Below are 14973 nucleotides of genomic sequence, written 5' to 3' on the forward strand. Positions count from 1 at the left end.
GAAATAAATAACTAAATAAATTTAAATGAAATAATAATAAATATAAAAGTCAAAATGAACAATTTAAATAATAAACAAAAATCTATCAAAAAAATTTATATAAATAAAAATAAAAACTAGATTATAAAATTAGATTCTAACCGTTATTAAAATACAATTACCAAAAAAAGAGTTTGTTTAAACCTTTTTTTTTGTTAAAAATAGACATTAACTAATTGTAGCTGTTGTATTATTTTGTTTGTTTCATTTAAGTCTAAAGCTTATATTTCCTTTTTCTTCTAAAATGTAAAATAAAATTGCTTCTGACAGTGCTTTTTCGCAAGTCTTGGTTAGATAAAAAGAAAATACAGAGCAGGAGAAACTTAAGAGCTAATTAGACTAAAACGCGTGCAATGCTGATGCAACTAAGATAAAGTTTAGAAAAATATAAAATAATGATATATAAATTAGGTTTAAAACTTTTATATAAAACAAAAAAGTACAATTTTAAGTATAATTTATGGAATTACAAAGCCGTAACAGAACTTTTTGTACAACGCATAATAAAAATTTCAAAAGACGGATTTTCTCTTTTCTAAATTTATTTAATTGTTTCACTATTTCGCATGCTAGTTTTTTCTGTACAAAAGTATCTTCGTGCAATTTTGTCCCCGCGTGCAATTTAGTAACCTCGCGCACTTTTGTCTTCGCGCAATTTAGACCCGTTCCCTTAAATTACATATATAGTAAAAAAACGTCTGTGAACAGCATTAATTGCTAAGTAATTGCATTTATAATTAATGAGTACATAAATACATTTTATGAGTAAGGTTAAATATGATTAGAGTTGTGCTTTATAAAAAGTTTAATAAGTTTGTAATGTTTTACTTCATCTCAAACTACTTTAAGCTATTAACTTTAAATTGTTTTAAATTGACCATTGTTTATGTTGTATAATATATACAAATAACTGCAAAAAAAGCACTTTCTTCTAGTTTTTTTTAGCTGATTTAACTAAACAAAGTTTGAATAAATATTTACCATTTTATATATTAAGTTAAGAACATTTCTTGAACCTATTTATAAGAAGTATTGTTCAACCTGGTACTAAACATAATAAACTTTATTTTTCTGTGCTTTCCTTAATGCATAAGTCTAATTATGTTTACAACCTTTTAATGAATTACTTATTTGAGTAGTAAAGAGCTGTAATAACTCTTTAATTATTTTTTTATAAACTTAGTTAAACGTGGGCTTAGGATTTCTTTTTTTTTAAATTATTAAAATATGAGCATCTAATAATAACTATTTCAATAAACAATTGTAATGAAAGTTTCACTGCTAGATCAAAATATTTAAGCACATACATCGTTTGTTTTCAAACAGTTCTAAATACTAAAGTTTTTGGTCAATATTTAAAAAATTATCAAGCCTAATACAATGTTAGCAAAATTTATAACTTTTTTATGCAAACTTTAAAAAAATCAACTGCAAGCAAACTACATTTTGTTTTATTAAACTGATAATTTTAGAACAGAATGGTTTAATTTCAATTAAAAAACAATGAAAACACTATTACAACTGTACTTGTTTCCACAAAACTTTATTAACTTCTTTTTTAACTATAATGCTATTTTAATTTGCAAACTTAAGGTTTTTATATTACTAATTAAGAATTTTTACCTTAACGAGAAACTAATAAAACATATAAACTTGTTTAACATATACTAACTTTTATTTTGAATTAAAGCTTATATAGAAACAGTTTTTTTATACAACTTTTAAATATTAACTTGTTAAAAATTATTAATACATTATAACTCTACCTTTTCATATTTTCACTCTAAAGTATCATATTTTTTAATCTTATTCACAACGAAGTGAAAAAAAAGCTTAAACATAAACTATATTAATACTAATAAAAAACATATAACATTTTTTAATTTCAAATCAACTTATTTTAATCTACTACATATATAATGATCTAGTTGTGATTTAAACTAAAAGTAAAAATTTAACTTTAGTAAAGCATATAGAGCAAAAAAATTATGACAACTTAACTTTGGTAAAATTCGTCGTCGGCAGGATTCGAACCTGCGCGGGCAGAGCCCAATTGATTTCTAGTCAATCGCCTTAACCACTCGGCCACAACGACTTGCGAAAGTAAACATTTATGTAACTATAAACTTATTGATTTGATGCCGCGAGTAAATTTACTCGTGTCTAACCTTAGCAATTTCTCTTAACGCTTGTAAGACAGTTGATAGCGATAGATAAGTATATATTACTTAATCGCACAACTTCAACACAAGCGTCGATGGTGTAACGGTTAGCATTGGTGCCATCCAAGCACTAGTTCCGAGTTCGACTCCCGGTCGACGCAATTTTTGTTTAGGTTTTTCAAATAATAGCAAAAAAGGCCATATTTTATTTAAAACTTAAGTTTAACCTTTATTACTTCTTTTGTGTTTATACTATTTTCACAAGTATTATTACTTACCGTCTCAGAAGAGAGAAACATTGCCTTGTCATAAACTTCTGATTGTTGAAATTTGTAAGCAGCAAGTATTGTAATTTTTTCTTTACTTGAAAGGAAATTTAAATTTTATTTTCTGTTAAAACAACAACCGTCTCGATCTTTATATTTTGCAAAGCTAAACTTTTCACGGTTAACTTAACATGCTACGTCATGTTTTTACCTGAGCTTAAAACTTTAACAACCAACTTCAAACCAAAGAATATATAGTGTAAGTCTAAAAGTTTGGTTTAGCGGACCAAGTTTGTATCTTTGCAGGCATTCGAGTGTCGGCTTTTGGCGGTCTTGTAACTTTCACTCTGCGGATCAGGTCCTAAGTTGCCCACCCCTGTGTGAGATGACTAACTATTATTATGTGGAAACAAACTTTAATAGCTAGCTAACTTTCAAATTAGGTTATTCCTACATTGTGATTAAAACTACCTGAATTATAAAGTCATAGAATAAATATAAGTGTGTATATGTGCAACATAATAGGTACTGACAAGTGTCTTACTGCCAATAAGCATATAAGGTTTAAGTAAGTAGAAGGTTAAAGTAAGTGTAAGGTTAAAAATAATAGTATAAATTTATAAGGTTAAATCAGGTATAAGGTTAAAGTAACAGTATAATGTTAAAGTAAGTATAAGCTTAAAGTAATAGTATAAGCTTAAAATAACAGTATAAGCTTAAAGTAGGTAAAAGTTTAAAATATTAGTATAAGGTTAAAGTATTGTCTCACAGCATACGAAAGTCCAGGCTTCTGCTCTGCAGACTTTCGCTGATTTTTTTGTTGAAGGTAAAAGTAAGTGTAAGGTTATAGTAAGTATAAGGTTAACTTAATAGTATAAAGTTAAACTTATTATTTGATCTTTCATAAACAAATAACAACTTTTCACATCCTTATAGATAAATTAAAGATTCATCTAAGAATTTATGCCTTAAATATCAGAACTGACCTAAAACAAAATCATCAAAAAACTCCTTCGAGCCGGAGTCGAACCAGCGACCTATGGATTACCAACTACACGCTACAGTCCACCGCTCTACCAACTGAGCTATCGAAGGGTGACTTCTTATGGTTTTATTGCATTTTTAAAACCACGTTTTAATTCCTACTAGCTTATGTGTACGTACAGTTAAGTAATTTTTTGTTGTTTTTTATGCAAACACTATATTTTTTATTTAATATGTGCATGTATAACATTTGGTTACTTTTTTTTTCGGGTTTATAACAAGATAGAATAAAAAAATAGAATAAAATACTAATTACTAGATATTTTTGTCTTATAAAACTTAGTAAGCTACTAAATTTATCTAATCTTTTTATTGCTGTTTCAAACAGTTTTGAGTGAATTGTTTTGATAAAAATTAACAAAAAAGTCTAACTTTCTTAAGAAAGGCATTTTATAAACAACTATTTTGTATTCATTTCTCCATATCAACTAATTTTGACAAAAAAGTTATTTAGTTTTGTTACTTGTTAGTGGACACTTTATTAATTCTTTCCATATAGGTTTTTTTTACGTAGTTTTTATTGTCATATGATTTTTTTTAAATAAATTAAATGATAATCTATTGATTAGCTTCAAAAAAATTGTAAACGAAACTTATACATGTTTAATTATTTAATGAGTAGTTTAATTGTTAGGTGATTTAAATAGTTTCTTTTTATTTATTTTACTTTAACAGCTTATAAATCTTTATTTCAGTTAACTAGCTTGATATGTATGCAGATGTACATAAGGTCTTACATAAATTAAATATTAAGTTAACTCACTAGCTTTTAAACAACATAGATAACTTTTAAATTGCAAAATAAAAGTATCTTTGTATTTAAATCTCGTAAAAACCTTTTATTTCTGTATAAATAAAAAAAGAATGGGTTTTAGATTTTAAAATTAAATTAATAATTTTACCTATTATTAAAGCTTATAACTAGTAGCATTTACTATGTTTATTTGTAAACTGCTAAGTAACATAGCAACTAAGTAAGTAATGTTTTCAGGTACATAATCATCAGTGTAATGCTTATTAAGAGTTGTTAAACTCATGTAATAATAAATATACTTTAGTAAAAGATATACAAGTCAACTATAATATTTTGGTTATATCTCATTTAAAAGCTCATTAAGTTAATTATTTTCTAATTTGTCTTAACACTAACTATACTAACATTCTGTGAAATGAGTATTCAAGTCTACTCACCATAAGTTGTATACAAGGTTGGTTATATGTTTTTTCTTTCTTTATATATAATTTTGTTTTTTGAATGTAAGTCGCCCGGAACGACCAAATAATAAGTTTAACTTTATACTATTAAGTTAACCTTATACTTACTTTTACCTTACACTTACTTTTACCTTCAACAAAAAATCTGCGAAAGTCTGCAGAGCAGAAGCCTGGACTTTCGTATGCCGTGAGACAATATTTTAACCTTATACTAATATTTTAAACTTTTACTTACTTTAAGCTTATACTGTTATTTTAAGCTTATACTATTACTTTAAGCATATACTTACTTTAAGCTTATACTGTTACTTTAACCATATACCTACTTAAACCTTATACCTGCTTTAACCTTATAAATTTATACTATTACTTTAACCTTACACTTACTTTAACCTTATACCTGCTTTAACCTTATATGCTTATTGGCAGTAAGACACTTGTCAGTACCTATTATGTTGCACATATACACACTTATATTTATTCTATGACTTTATAATTCAGGTAGTTTTAATCACACCGTAGGAATTACCTAATTTGAAAGTTAGCTAGCTATCAAAGTTTGTTTCAACATAATAATAGTTAGTCATCTAACACATGGGTGGGCAACTTATGGCCTGCGGGTTGGATCCGATCCGAAGAGTGAAAGTTACAAGACCGCCAAAAGCCGACACTAGAGTGACTGCAAAGATACAAACTTGGTCCGCTAAACCAAACTTTTAGACTTACACTATATATTCTTTGGTTTGAAGTTGGTTGTTAAAGTTTTAAGCTCAGGTAAAAAATGACGTAGCATGTTAACTTTACCGTGAAAAGTTTAGCTTTGCAAAATATAAAGATCGAGACGGTTGTTGTTTTAACAGAAAATAAAATTTAAATTTCCTTTCAAGTAAAGAAAAAATTACAATACTTGCTGCTTACAAATTTCAACAATCAGAAGTTTATGACAAGGCAATGTTTCTCTCTTCTGAGACGGTAAGTAATAATACTTGTGAAAATAGTATAAACACAAAAGAAGTAATAAAGGTTAAACTTAAGTTTTAAATAAATTATGGCCTTTTTTGCTATTGTTTGAAAAACCTAAACAAAAATTGCGTCGACCGGTAGTCGAACTCGGAACTAGTGCTTGGATGGCACCAATGCTAACCGTTACACCATCGACGCTTGTGTTGAAGTTGTGCGATTAAGTAATATATACTTATCTATCGCTATCAACTTTCTTACAAGCGTTAAGAGAAATTGCTAAGGTTAGACACGAGTAAATTTACTCGCGGCATCAAATCAATAAGTTTATACTTACATAAATGTTTACTTTCGCAAGTCGTTGTGGCCGAGTGGTTAAGGCGATTGACTAGAAATCAAATGGGCTCTGCCCGCGCAGGTTCGAATCCTGCCGACGACGAATTTTACCAAAGTTAAGTTGTCATAATTTTTTTGTTCTATATGCTTTACTAAAGTTAAGTTTTTACTTTTAGTTTAAATTCACAACTAGATCATTATATATGTAGTAGATTAAAATAAGTTGATTTGAAATTAAAAAATGTTATATGTTTTTTATTAGTATTAATATAGTTTATGTTTAAGCTTTTTTTTCACTTCGTTATGAATAAGATTAAAAAATATGATACTTTAGAGTGAAAATATGAAAAGGTAGAATTATAATGTATTAATAATTTTTAACAAGTTAATATTTAAAAGTTGTATAAAAAAACTGTTTCTATATAAGCTTTAATTCAAAATAAAAGTTAGTATATGTTAAAACAAGTTTATATGTTTTATTAGTTTTCTCGTTAAGGTAAAAATTCTTAATTAGTAATATAAAAACCTTAAGTTTGCAAAATAAAATAGCATTATAGTTAAAAAAGAAGTTAATAAAGTTTTGTGGAAACAAGTACAGTTGTAATAGTGTTTTCATTGTTTTTTAATTGAAATTAAACCATTCTGTTCTAAAATTATCAGTTTAATAAAACAAAATGTAGTTTGCTTGCAGTTGATTTTTTTAAAGTTTGCATAAAAAAGTTATAAATTTTGCTAACATTGTATTAGGCTTGATAATTTTTTAAATATTGACCAAAAACTTTAGTATTTAGAACTGTTTGAAAACAAACGATGTATGTGCTTAAATATTTTGATCTAGCAGTGAAACTTTCATTACAATTGTTTATTGAAATAGTTATTATTAGATGCTCATATTTTAATAATTTAAAAAAAAGAAATCCTAAGCCCACGTTTAACTAAGTTTATAAAAAAAATAATTAAAGAGTTATTACAGCTCTTTACTACTCAAATAAGTAATTCATTAAAAGGTTGTAAACATAATTAGACTTATGCATTAAGGAAAGCACAGAAAAATAAAGTTTATTATGTTTAGTACCAGGGTGAACAATACTTCTTATAAATAGGTTCAAGAAATGTTCTTAACTTAATATATAAAATGGTAAATATTTATTCAAACTTTGTTTAGTTAAATCAGCTAAAAAAAACTAGAAGAAAGTGCTTTTTTTGCAGTTATTTGTATATTTTATACAACATAAACAATGGTAAATTTAAAACAATTTAAAGTTAATAGCTTAAAGTAGTTTGAGATGAAGTAAAACATTACAAACTTATTAAACTTTTTATAAAGCACAACTCTAATCATATTTAACCTTACTCATAAAATGTATTTATGTACTCATTAATTATAAATGCAATTACTTAGCAATTAATGCTGTTCACAGACGTTTTTTTACTATATATGTAATTTAAGGGAATGGGTCTAAATTGCGCGAAGACAAAAGTGCGCGAGGTTACTAAATTGCACGCGGGGACTAAATTGCACGAGAACAAAATTGCACAAGTGTAAAAAATTGCACGAAGATACTTTTGCACGAAGACTAATTTGCACGCGGGCACAAAATTGCACGAGGGACAAAATTGCACGAAGACTATTTTGCACGGAAGGTCGAATTTGCACGTGTTACAATTTTGCACGGAAGGTCAATTTTGCACGTCAGACAGTTTTGCACGGAGGGTCAATTTTGCACAAAAAATATCATCTTAAAATAACTAAATAAAAAATATAATAAAACCTTTATGTTTCATAAAAAAAAATAATAAGCATGTGCTAGTGTAGTTCATTCTAATTTAACCAGGTTTAAATTAATTTTATTTAATTTTTTTTCAATATGTAAAACCTTTTTTTTATTTAAACTAAATTAATGTGTTTAAAAACTATTATAAACTAAAATTTTATTTTAATAAAAATAAAACTAGAATTTTAACATACTTAAAATAATCCTTATTTAAAAATGGACATGTATTGATGTAAACATATATTATATTATAATTATACTAAATTTAAATATGAAATAAAACAAGATTAAAAAAAATATTAATAAATAAAATTTTACATGGATAGGTGTTAAAATTGCGCGAGTGTACAAAATTGTACGAGGGGACAAAATTGCACGAAGATACTTTTGTACAGAAAAAACGAGCATGCGAAATAGTGAAACAATTAAATAAACTTAGAAAAGAGAAAATCCGTCTTTTGAAATTTAAAACAAATTATTAAAATGACAATAATTTCAAGTCTTTGTTAATATATTTGAAATTAATTTATAACTGATTGTGCTTTATTTTTCAAAAATTTTAACAGTTCAGAGTTATCACCTATCAACTACATTTGTCATAACAATTTTATTTTGAATTTTTTGCACAAAAAAAGCTTTTGAAAAAATTTTAAACTTTTAAAAACTGTTAAAGAAAATATTCTATTTGTAATACTTGTAACAGTTACATTGTTAGCAATCTAATACTTCTGTAAACTTAAGTATAATAAATTAGAGTAAGTTGCAATTACTTTAAGTGTTTTTTTAAATTATTCTAAAAATTTACAGAGCTTAAGAATAGCTTTTAAAAATAATTATGATTAAAGTTGAAATATTTATATAAATATTTTGACCAATATCACACTCTTATTCCATTATACTTATATTTAAGTGTTTAATTTTGTATATGAAAATTGAATCCATAAAATAAATAAAAAGATAAGTCTTATTGTAAAACAAAGTTCAGATATACAAAGTATCAAAATCATAAACAGTTTAATAAAAAACTAATAATATCATCTGGATTTTGGTAGCTATAACTTTGTCTTTAAATTGCTATCATTAAAGTAAAAAAATACTACTTGTATGGAAATCCACTTAATAAATAGCATACATCTGCATTTATTTTAAATTTAAACTTAACAGTTTCTCATTTGATTATCATAGGTAAGAGCAACGATTTAAAAAAAACTTTTTTACCAGAACAGTAAGGAAAAATATTTTTTCGGACAGATTGGTTTAAAGAGTAAGTAGTATAAATGTTGTATGAGTGAAAATTGTGTTTGCATAACTGGAAATTTATGAAAACTAAAACTTTTGTTTTTAGTTTTCATTACAACAGTTTAATTCAGTCTGTTCCAATGTATACTTTTTACGGTATACTATCAAAATCCACCCGCGTTCAAAATCCACCCGATCAAAATCCACCCGCATTCAAAATCCACCCGATCAAAATCCACCCGGTTCAAAATCCACCCGATCAAAATCCACCCGGGTCAAAATCCACCCGATCAAAATCCACCCGAGTCAAAATCTACCCGATCAAAATCAACCCGAGTCAAAATCCACCCGATCAAAATCAACCCGGTTCAAAATCCATCCGATCAAAATCCACCCGATCAAAATCCACCCGAGTTAAAATCCACCCGATTAAAATCCACCCGGTTCAAAATCCACCCGATCAAAATCAACCCAACTCTAAATCCACCCGTTTCAAAATCCACCCGATCAAAATCCACCCGGTTCAAAATCCACCCGATCAAAATCCACCCGACTCTAAATCCACCCGTTTTAAAATCCAGCCGATCAAAATCCACCCGATCAAAATCCACCCGGTTCAAAATCCACCCGATCAAAATCCACCCGATCAAAATCCACCCGGTTCAAAATCCACCCGATCAAAATCCACCCGATCAAAATCCACCCGGTTCAAAATCCACCCGATCAAAATCAACCCAACTCTAAATCCACCCGTTTCAAAATCCACCCGATCAAAATCCACCCGGTTTAAAATCCACCCGATCAAAATCAACCCGAGTCAAAATCCACCCGATCAAAATCCACCCGAGTCAAAATCCACCCGATCAAAATTCATCCGAGTTAAAATCAACCCGAGTCAAAATCCTACCGACACAAAATCAACCAAAGTCAAAATCTAACCGAATCAAAACAAGCACCTTGTTTATTTATTTATTTTTAAATCAAGTATCATTTAAACAAATCTCACCACTCTAAAGTACCAATCTTAAAAAAGTTTTATTTAAAAAACAATTATAAAATCTTGTATTTTTGTCCCTTATAAATTGACTTAAGAATATAAAAACTGTACTACAGATTGAACTTATTTTGTGAGGTTTTTTGAGTTGTCATTTGGTATTTTTGCTTATTATAATGAATTTTTGACAAAAATATTTTTGTTTTTTTGATTACTGAATATAATTTTGAATAGCTACAGCCGGCAAGCAGCTTTTAAAGGTACTGTTGTTTTTGATATAAGTATAACTATAAGATCTAATAAAAGTTTAACAACGTCAGGATAAATAAATTAAAATTTTACTATACAAATATGATTATGTTAAAACTTTTAGAAAACTAAAGGATGTGCCAGAAAAAATAATCTTGTATTATCTCAATCACAATTACACGACAATCAATTATAATTTACTGTTTCTAGGTATAAAATTTAATAATTTAGAACTTTTAAGTAATTTTTTAAACAAATACGTCACACGATATAATTTTTATAAAAACTGAGTATTACAAGTGAAAGCTACCATTTATACTACAAATTAATCCATTTAATTTAGGGGTCAGCAAACTGCGGCCCTCGAAGTGTAAATATGTGGCCCTCGAGCATGTAAATTTGGTCAACTAAACAAAACAAAATTTAAATTGAAATTTTCAAAAAAGAAAAATAATTATAACAGTTTGTTTTTAAGTTTCTGAATATCATTTAAAAATCATTTATTATGCTTAAGCCTTAGATGTGAAAAAAGACAGATAGTAAATCTAGAAGTTTTTCTTTAAAGTTTAGACTTTACTTTTCCTTTTAAACAACAAAAGCTTACGTACTTGGATAAATTACTTATATAATATTGCAAAGTTTTTTTAGTTGGCAATTTTACATGTTTTTAACTTTTAAAAATACGGTGACTGGGTTGAAGTAACTGTTGTACTTTTTTTGTTTCAAAAAGTTGCAACCCGAAAAACTTTAGATAGATTATTAAGATATTTAAAGGTTTTAAAAGAAAAACTTACACTGTTTAAAATGAAAGTATTAATATTTGTTTATATTTTAACTAGTTTAACAAAATCACTAAAATTTTAAATACGTGATATGCTGTGCATTAAATAAAAAAAGATTTTTTTTAACTACTAAAAAGAAAATACAAATAAAATAATAGAAATTGATTATAAAAAGTGTACATAATGATCTACACCTGTTTTTAATGATCTACACCAGGGGTCGGCAAACTGCGGCCCGCGGGCCAATTGCGGCCCGCGAAGGGTAAATCTGCGGCCCGCGAGCACGTTATTTTTTTGAATGGAATGCGGCCCGCGAAAGAAAAATTTGTGGCCCGCGAGCATGTAAAAGTGGCCCGCTGAGCAAAAATATATTTCAAGTAAAGTTTTTTTCGGTAATTTGATTTAGTTTGTTTAGTTTGGTTTTAAGTCTCTGTATAACATTTAAAAATAATTAGAATTAGTTACTACTTTAATTTAAAAATGTGAAAAAGACAGATTAGCATTCTATCAGAATATTTTTCTGAGATTCATGATAGCTTCTATTTTACAACAGCAAGTAATTATCTGAAAAAAGAGTGCTTGAATTTAATAAGTTAGTTATATTATACCTATTTATCAAACAAACTAAATGCAAATGTTTCCCATTTTGTACAAAAGTAATGCACAGTAATTAACTAAAGTGTCATTTATTTATAGCTTAGATGTTCTTTTCAATATTTTTTATACCTAAGTTTCTTTTATATATTTTTTATTTGTAAATGTTATGTTTTAGTGTATAGTAATAAGAAAAAAAGATTTATTTAAGTTTTGTTTTGACACATTTTAATTTTTTAGAAGTTTTCTTTGCACTTGAACTAATTTATATGCACACCAACTTAAAAAAATGCTCATATTTTAAACCACTTTTTATAAAATACTTAAGTTAGTTTAAGTTTAGTTTATGCATAATTTTCTAAGTTTGTTTTTTCTACATGTAATATCTAAATTTGTACTACTTTACAGACACAATTAAAACAGTATATATGACATAAACTAATATAGTTTTTGTTAGGTATACATTTTCATTTTTCAAACATTGATTTTGTCAAACTAAGTTAACTTTTATGCTTTGCATATCAATACACACATTTGCTGTTATTTGGAGCTACCCATTTAATATAAACTAGACTTAGGGATAGTTTATAAACATTGACACACACTCAGACTATCACTATTTGAAGACTTCAAATCTCAGGCCAACTAAGTCATTTTATAAGTTTTTGGCTAGAATTGTTTTTTGTATACAAAAATATCAGGAATGTTTTTGTTAATTCAGGCTGGCTTTTTTGCTTAAAAGAGTGGCAAATTAAACTTATGATGTAAGTTTTGCTCAACCCAAAGTGTTAGTTTCAGTTATAATATATCAAGTTCAAGCTTTGAACTTGAAAATTTATGCTTGAAAACTTTGGAAAAAAACTTGAATTTTGAGAATTTTTGAAAAAGCCTGGAGTTTCAAACAATTTTTACATGGAAAATAGTGAAATTTTTAATTGACACAAAAAATTTAGCAAATAAACATTTCTTTATTAAAAAATATACTAAAGTAGCTTAACAGTGTTTTTTAATATTGATATACTTTATAAGACACTTTTTAAACTTTAATTAAACTTTATACTAAAAATAAAAGAAGGAATTGTACTTCTAAAAACTTTTGGTGCATTGCACTTTTACTTGTAAAATTTCACCGATTGTTGTGCTTCGTGTTTGAACTAAACCAAGAAATTATGCTAAAGTGTCAAAGTTAAAAAAACAACTCTAATGAAAATTCTCAGATGAGCAATAGTTTTTCTATCAGTGCTCTCATCTTAACATATTGATTAAACAATTATGACAAAAGTTAAATTGTTAAAAAGTTTATTACTTAACAATTGTTTCACGCTAGTGCGATGATCACAAGTAAAAGTAAACAAACTAATAAGTTGCAACGGACAAACATTTTATATAGTTTTAGATAAGTAATTAGTTGATTAGGTGATTAGTTAACTAATTGGATTTTAGTAATATTCAGCAAGATAGATTATAATTAACGTAAATACAATCATAACAAAAATCAAACGATAAAAACAAAACTATATAATGAAAACAAAGGTAGATTAAACTTAAATCTAGCAAATTAAGACTTTAAATAAAATTTTGTAAAATGTCTACATTTTCCCACCAGTTCTGATCTCAAGTTTAAAAGTTTGTTTTTATCCGCAAATGCGATTTCGAGTCTTTCTAAGTTACATAGGGTGCAAATTTTACTGGGCTTGTTTTGGTTACTGCGATGAACAATTTCCCATTTTATCATATTTCTCCAATCAGGGTTACTATTCTTTATTTTGTGAATGAATCTACTTAATCTTGTGCTTTCTTTCTTCTTTACATCATTAAAGGATTGTGTATGTTCGTAAAATCTATTTTTAAATTGTCTCCCAGTTGAACCAATATAAATATGTTCTTTTTTGTTATACATGACTATTGCTTTGTAAATAACTCCTTTGGTAAGACATTCACCTTTAACTGGACAATTGTTTTTTGATCTACAATTGCATAATTTGTCCGTTGCAACTTATTAGTTTGTTTACTTTTACTTGTGATCATCGCACTAGCGTGAAACAATTGTTAAGTAATAAACTTTTTAACAATTTAACTTTTGTCATAATTGTATAAAGGCTCCTTAATTGTGAAGCTCTTTAAAAATTTATTGTTAAAACAACTTCAACATATTGATTAAAGTCATAATTTGATTTATGCGACTTTATAACCTTAATGCATTTCCTAAATAGGACTTTTTGTTGTCATTGAAGAAATAAACAAAAGTTTCTCATTACTGCCAAGAAAAGTTCTTTAAAAAAGTTTTCAATTAAAAAAGGTATCTCATTATTAATAATAAATTTTGCTACTTTATAACTTGCCTTAACAACTTTTTTCTGATAGTTCTGTAGTTACTGAAGATAATCATGTGCTTTGTTGGAATGGAACTGACTTTGGTGATTTGTTTTTTTATCGTTTCTCGCAATAACTCCTAACTAATGTTTTTTTTTTGTTCTCGTCTTTTATTTTACAACTAATATTTTTAAATTCTTATTGCAGATAAAGAATTGCTGTAATGCTTAATAAAAAAGAGGTTTTTCTCTTTGCTAATGACTCAATTAAGTTTTATACTTTTGTTAAAAATATTTAAGAAAGTTAATTGTCCATTCCAGCTGAATTATATTTTTTTGGCAAGTAATTTGTTTACTGTTAATAAGTTTTGTTATTTCTTTATGTTGTGAACTTTGTTTTAACCGGGTTGATACACAAACAGGCTATTTTAAAAGCTTGAAAACTCAGATGTGTGTGAAACTTTTATTTCAAACACTTTAAATAAATCTTAGAATTCCCAGAATAGTTTTTATGACTGTAGTGTAGTTTACTAATTGTAGTTTTTTCTTGTTTTTTTACACTTTGTGTACTTTTTAATGATGATGATATTTTTTACTAGGTACTTAAGCTTGATTTACAACGATTTACTAGCTTTTTAAACTTTTAATGAACTTAGGCTGGTTTGATACAACTCAGACATTTTTGCCTTTTAAGTAACAACCATGTAAAAGACTAGTTACTAATAAGATATTTTATTTAAGTATTCGAGAATTAATTATGTTAAAGAATTTGTTCTAGCTTTCTATAATACAAACAGGTATTAATTTTATTAAATTAACTAATTACTAAATTTTTTAATGAATGTAAACTATTTAACACGCAAAAACTTTTTTTTGAAGTTAATATTCTTAGAAATATGAAAAAAGGGGTTGATAATATAACAAATATATAAAAGTAACTAATAAATTGTCTTTCAAGTTTGGTTTTTATAGAGAGTTAAATTGTATGTAAAGTTACAAAAGTATT

General features: G+C 26.8%; 3 non-coding genes across 3 annotated transcripts; 1 reads left to right on the plus strand and 2 right to left on the minus strand.

Moving 5' to 3' along the window:
- Positions 1–2052: 2052 nt before the first annotated feature.
- Trnas-aga (transfer RNA serine (anticodon AGA)) lies at positions 2053–2134 on the minus strand. Its single transcript has one exon. It is a non-coding gene; the product is annotated as a tRNA-Ser (tRNA).
- Positions 2135–3476: 1342 nt separating this feature from the next.
- On the minus strand, positions 3477–3562 carry Trnay-gua (transfer RNA tyrosine (anticodon GUA)). The gene is given in 2 exon segments: positions 3477–3512; positions 3526–3562. It is a non-coding gene; the product is annotated as a tRNA-Tyr (tRNA).
- A 2481-nt stretch (positions 3563–6043) lies between these two features.
- Positions 6044–6125, plus strand: Trnas-aga (transfer RNA serine (anticodon AGA)). The gene has a single exon. It is a non-coding gene; the product is annotated as a tRNA-Ser (tRNA).
- Positions 6126–14973: the final 8848 nt, after the last annotated feature.

This window comes from Thalia democratica, unplaced genomic scaffold (genome assembly GCF_965202585.1).
Source record: "Thalia democratica unplaced genomic scaffold, ktThaDemo2.hap1.1 HAP1_SCAFFOLD_106, whole genome shotgun sequence".
Lineage (NCBI taxonomy): Eukaryota > Metazoa > Chordata > Thaliacea > Salpida > Salpidae > Thalia > Thalia democratica.